Below are 6,000 nucleotides of genomic sequence, written 5' to 3' on the forward strand. Positions count from 1 at the left end.
ATTTGGAATCTACCCAGTGACACTGTGGAAGAAAGGCCTGGTTATCTACTTCCGTAAGATTGTTAGTTGCTGTTGAGGTTGTCCGAGCTCATGGTGACCTCGTGTGTGTAGGGTATAACTGCTCCACAGGGTTTTCAAGGCTGTGACCTTTCAGATGCAGAAACTCTAACCTTTTAGCTAGTAGTTGAGTGTTCAACTATTTGTGCCACCCAGGGACCCCCCTCCATTGGATTACATCCATTAAAACCCCATGGAATGAGATTTCCTGACATACCATGAGGGTGCCACCATGAATCAGAATTGACTCAATGGCAATGGTTTTTGTTTTGTTTTTGTTTGGTTTGGTTTCGTATATGATTGGCTCTCCTGAAGGGTTCAGCATGAGATGTGACAGTTTTACTTAGCATTTTAATGGGCTTCACCACATGCAAGAATGAGTTGACTTGGGGATTCCACTTGGGGAATTTTTCTTAACACAAAGAAGTCAGGTTTTGCTACATATCAGAGATAAGTTGATGAACTCAGAAAGGTCAGGCAAAATGATAAATGGTTGAGCTGGTATTTATGCTCTGAAACAAAAGGTTCGACCAGGTAGTGGGTCTGGTGCAGTTTGCAGCCAAGGGAGCTAAACAGAAGGAAAGAGCATGGCTTGTCCAAAGATGACAAACTGAGCAGAAATTCCTCTAGGATTGCTCTCTCTAGGAAGGCAACCCAGAGGCCAAGATTCCAGACCTGTTAGAAAAAGCAGAAAGGCAGTATCTTAGTTATCTAGTGCTGCTATAACAGAAATACCACAAATGGGTGCCTTTAATGAACAGAAATTTATTTTCTCATAGTTTTGGAGGCTGGAAGTCTGAAATCAGGGTGCTGGCTCTAGGGGAGGGCTTTCTCTGTTGGCTGTGGGGGAAGGTCCTTGTCTCTTCAGTTTCGATTCCTTGGCTCCTTAGTGATCTTCATGTGGCATGGCTTCTACCTTTCCCGTCTCTGCCTGCTTGTTTTGTTGTTCAATCTCTTTTATATCTCAAAAAAAAATTGATTTAAGACACACCCTATGCTAATACTGCCTCATTAATGTAACAAAGAACCCATTCCCAAATGGGATTATAACCACAGGTAAAAATAAACTCATTTTAATCAAGTCAATTTTGACTCATAGCAACCCTTATAGGACAGAGTATAACTGCCGTATAAGGTTTCCAAGGCTGTAAATCTTTATGGAAGCAGATTACCACATCTTTCTCCCATGGAGCAGCTGGTGGGTTCAACCCACCAACCTTTCGGTTAGCAGCTGAGCGCTTAACCACTGTGCCATCAGGGGTCCTTAACCACAGGTACAAAACCCATTGCTATCAAGTTGATTCCGACCCATAGCGACCCTATAGGATGAGTAGAACTGCCTCATAGGGTTTCCAAGGAGCAGCTGGTGGATTCGAACTGCCAACCTTTTGGTTAGCAGCTGAGCTCTTAACCACTGTGCCATCAGAGCTCCACAGGTATAGGGGTTAGGATTTACAACACATATTTTTTGGGGACACAATTCGATCCATCACAGGCAATACACAGCTTTTCCTTAAAATGTATATACACATATATATAATTATCTGTAAAATGTTCATATCAGCATTCTAACTGTAGCCATTGGCCATAAGTAAGTAGATACAATAAAAATTGGCTATATACAAAAATGTTGTTTGGAATATTATTAATAACGGGAAAAATTGGAAACATATTCAATAAAACGGGACTGATTAAATCAAACATCATGGGTTCCCTGATTGGAATATTATGAAGTCATAAGGTGATGTTCACTAGGGGAGTGATAACAAAGAAAAGTATTCCTGCCCCAATGTTAAGTGACTGCATTCGTGTACACTACTATATATAGCGTAGTCACGGGAATGTGTCTAAATCCTGCAGAAGAAAATTTTTCCAAAATGTTGAGTAAGGGTATGGTTGATTATTTTTCTCTTTGTTCAACTTTTCTGCACTTTCAATAAGGCATATGGACTACTTTTATAATGTAAATAAATATCCACAATGTGGTTTTTTTTTTTTTTTAACAATAAGTAAAATAAACTGTAGAGAGTTATTTTTAAAAAGGCTCGCTGCAGCATTTTGCAGCCGCCCCAGTAACATGGGCAGGGAGGGGAGTGGCTGTGATTGGGAGACAGCTACATGCGGTGAATTCAGAACGCACAACCAGCTCTCCCGCAACTAATTTCGGTGGGGGCTGGAGAAGAGAAGAGGGGAAAGGACTTCTGAGGGTCTCTGCGATTACAACGTCCAACCCAAAACAAACCAAACCCATTGCAGTGGAGTCAATTCCGACTCATAGCAACCCTATAGGACAGAGTAGAGCTGCCCCATAGAGTTTCCAAGGAGCACCTGGCGGCTTTGAATTGCTGACCTTTAGGTTAGCAGCCATAGCATTTAACCACTACACCACCAGGGCTTCCACTTACAACGTCAGGAGATCTAAAATGACTAAACAAGCTGCAGAGCAGGAGGAGTAGTTAGTGGTGCCCAAATCCTGGCCTTGTAGACGGCACAAGCTGGAGGTGGTCAGGTCAGAAATAGCAGGTGTTCTGTGTTTCAGAGTCAAGGACAAGGAGATGCAGGGAGAAGTGGCAGCTCAGTGGGGCTGAGGCCGAAGGAGTAGCGAAATGTTATCAGATGTGTATGCAACCTCCCAAACCTGAGAGGGAGGCTCTTGGAGGAGGGAGGCCCCGGGACTGCCGAATGGGGAGGCTGGAGCAGCAGTTGAAGGCAAGAATGATAAAGACATTTAAGTGAACATGGCCCAGATCTTTGGGAAAATTTGCAGAAGAAAGGCAAACACGGCATTCGCCAGGGAAACGGCCCAGGAACTCAGCCAGTAGCAGGAGGTCAAGGGCAGGGGGTGGGGCTGGGGGCACAGGGAGAGCATAGATTTGTGATTTTGATCCAGGCAGATTCTAGCTCAGCTCATTCTGCTAAACTGTCTAGCATCCAAGTATCAGATTCCAGGGGGGTTGCTTTAGGGCTCTGCCTCGCAGTGGTCAGGGCTATTTCAAGGCCACTCAGGAGTAGGGCCAAGAAGGGTGATTCGCCAGGTTTCTCTGAGGCCTGGGCAATAACAGCTAAGAGGACCAACATGTGCTAAGTGTCCATTCTGTGCTAAGACTGCTCACTGCCTGCTAAAATACAGGCCACATGCTATGAGGACCCCTGTGTGCTGAGAGTACCCACTGTGTGCTGAGTGCCTGCCATGTGCTGAGAGTACCTGCTGTGTGCTGAGTGCCTGCCATATGTTGAGTGTCCGCTATGTGCTGAGTGCCCACCGTGTGCTGAGTACCTGCCATGTGCTGAGTACCCGCTGTGTGCTGAATGTCCACCGTGCTAAGAATGCCCTCCATGTGCTAAGAATACCCACTGTGTCCTAAAAGTGCCCACAGCTTGTTCAAGAGCCCGCCACGTGCTAAAAGTGCCCACCACATACTGTGTACTAAGAGTGCCTACCATGTGTTAAAAGTGCCCCCTGGGCGATAAGAGTCCGTGCCATGTGCCAAGAGCGGCTAGGTGCTGAGTGCTGCTAGAAGTTTTTACTGCCTTATTTTATTTAAGTCTCACAATAAACTCACGGATTGAGTTCTATTTCAGACCTCTTTCACAGCTGAGGAAACTGAGGCTTAGAGAGTTTATATAACTTAACCCCAAACGTGCATATAGTAACTCTTAGAGACAAGAATGGAAACCAGGCTGTTGACACTTTGTAGTGTCTCATTTAATGACTAGGCTTTATAACAGGGGCCAAGAAAGTATGCTCTATGGCCAAATCGAGCCTTCCATAATATATAGCCCAGAATGGTGTTAGCACTTTTAAATGGGTGGGTGGGTGGGGGAAGAAGGGTATTCAGTAACACACGAAACTTATGTGAAGTTCAAATATCAGTTTCATAAATAAAGTTTTGCTCGAAAACAGCCACATCCAATCTTTCATGTATTGTCTATGCCTGCTATCCTGCTACAAAGGAAGGACTGAGTAGTTGAGACAGAGACTGTCTGGCCGGCAAAGCCTGAAATATTTGCTATCTGGCCCATTATGGATAAAGTTCACTGACGCCTGCTTTATAGAAACATAATTATCACATTTACTAAATGTTTCTTTCAGATTTATGCTGGTCAGAATGGTATAGACCAGTGAGTTTTCAAAGGGTGCTGTTTTGGGGAATTCTTGGTTCCCCTTGAATCAGAGAAGTTAGGCATCTGTGGAGTATTTCATGTGAAGAAAGGGTTTTACTGCTAAACAAAACAAATACGCAAAAAAAAAGAAAAAATAAAAGCTTGAATATCCAGGCTTTCCTGTTAGAAAAAGAGAATATTCGTAATGACGAATACATCTAAACACAGGCAAGGAGTCCCCAGGTGGTACAAATGGTTAAGTACTCAGCTACTAACCAAAAAGTTAGCAGTTGAGTCCACTTGAGGTGCCTCGTAAGAAATGCCTGGTGATCTGCTTCTGAAAAATCACAGGCATTGAAAATAAACAAACAAACCCAGGCAAATTGGATAACCTGAGCACAGTCTACACTCTGTTAAAGAACCAATGGGCATGAAACAGTCCTCCCAGACCCAAGGAGGTTATGTCCTTCAGCCTGAAAATCACACAGCCAAATGGGGCATTGGAAGTATTACACCCAGCCCCTTCATTTATAGAGGAAGAAGGAAGAGATCCAATGAGTCACCCAAGGTCACTGTTTGTTGGGGGAAGACCCAGCACTGGCCCCTGGGTTTGGCTTTTTCTATACTATCATGGCCCCGGGAATCTGCACTGATGGAGAACCTTGGGCCTGATATAATGACTGACATGGGTTTTATATGATTTTTTTCCATCAGTAAATATTTCTGAATGTATCTCTAAAAGATAAGCACTTTTAAAAAAATAACCATCATTATCACACTTACCAGCTGCCACTGAGTTGATTCCAAGTCGTGGCAACGCCATGCGTGTCAGAGCGGAGCGGTGCCTCAGAGGGTTCTCAGTGGCTGATTCTTCGGAAGTAGATCACCACGTCTTTCTTCTCAGGTGCCTCTGGGTAGACTTGAACTGCCAACTTTTTGGTTAGTAGCTGAGCATATTATTCTTTTGCACCAACCAGGGTTTTGTTATCATACTTAGGCAGCAGTTAATAATTCCTTAATGTCATAAAATACCTAGTCAGTGTTGAAATTTTATAGTCAAGGTTTAAGGTCAGGCTGATTAGGGTTTGGAACCCTTGTTCTGCTACTTACTAGCCTTGTGACCTTTAGGAAATCATGCAATGTTTCCGAGTCTCAGTCTTCCAATCTATGAAATGGGGATGATGCTAATATCATTAGGGTTGGTGTGTGGATCAGATGGCATTGTGAAGTCCTAGTAAAATATAGCATTTGTTAAGCATTTAATAAATCATAGTTGTGATGATGAAGTTGATGATGATGGTGGGTGTCATAGCATTATTAGGGCCAGATAGAGCAAGGGGTCACTAACCATCCTGGTTTGTGTGAGACTGTCCCAATTTTAGCACTGAAAGTCCCAAGTCCTGGGAAACCCCCTCAGTCCCAAGCGAACTCGGATGGTTGGTACCCTAGAACAGCCAAGCCAAGAAAGCAAGCTGTAAGAGGTGAGCTCCTAACCAAAGTTTCCGGACTCAACATGTAAAGGATTTCCCAAACAAGGTTATTATTTGGTGGGTGCAATTGGCAGGCCTGCTGGATGGTATCCCAGGTTTTCTATAAATACATGTGAATTGTTCGGGAACTTCAGACCTGGTGCCCATCATCATAATTGAATTTATGCTTTAACTACTCCTACAACCTCCCCAAGGACCAGACTAACGACTGATTCCCACCTGGGTGAGAAATGCAGCCCCTCAGTATAACGGAAACAATTATGAAATGCTGCCCAAGAGAAGCCAAGGAGTTTATTTACTCTGATTTCCTTATTCTGGCAATTAAAAGCAGGGGGCCACACAGGTGAGA

The sequence above is a fragment of the Loxodonta africana genome, chromosome 21, assembly GCF_030014295.1.
Source record: "Loxodonta africana isolate mLoxAfr1 chromosome 21, mLoxAfr1.hap2, whole genome shotgun sequence".
Taxonomy (NCBI): Eukaryota; Metazoa; Chordata; class Mammalia; order Proboscidea; family Elephantidae; genus Loxodonta; species Loxodonta africana.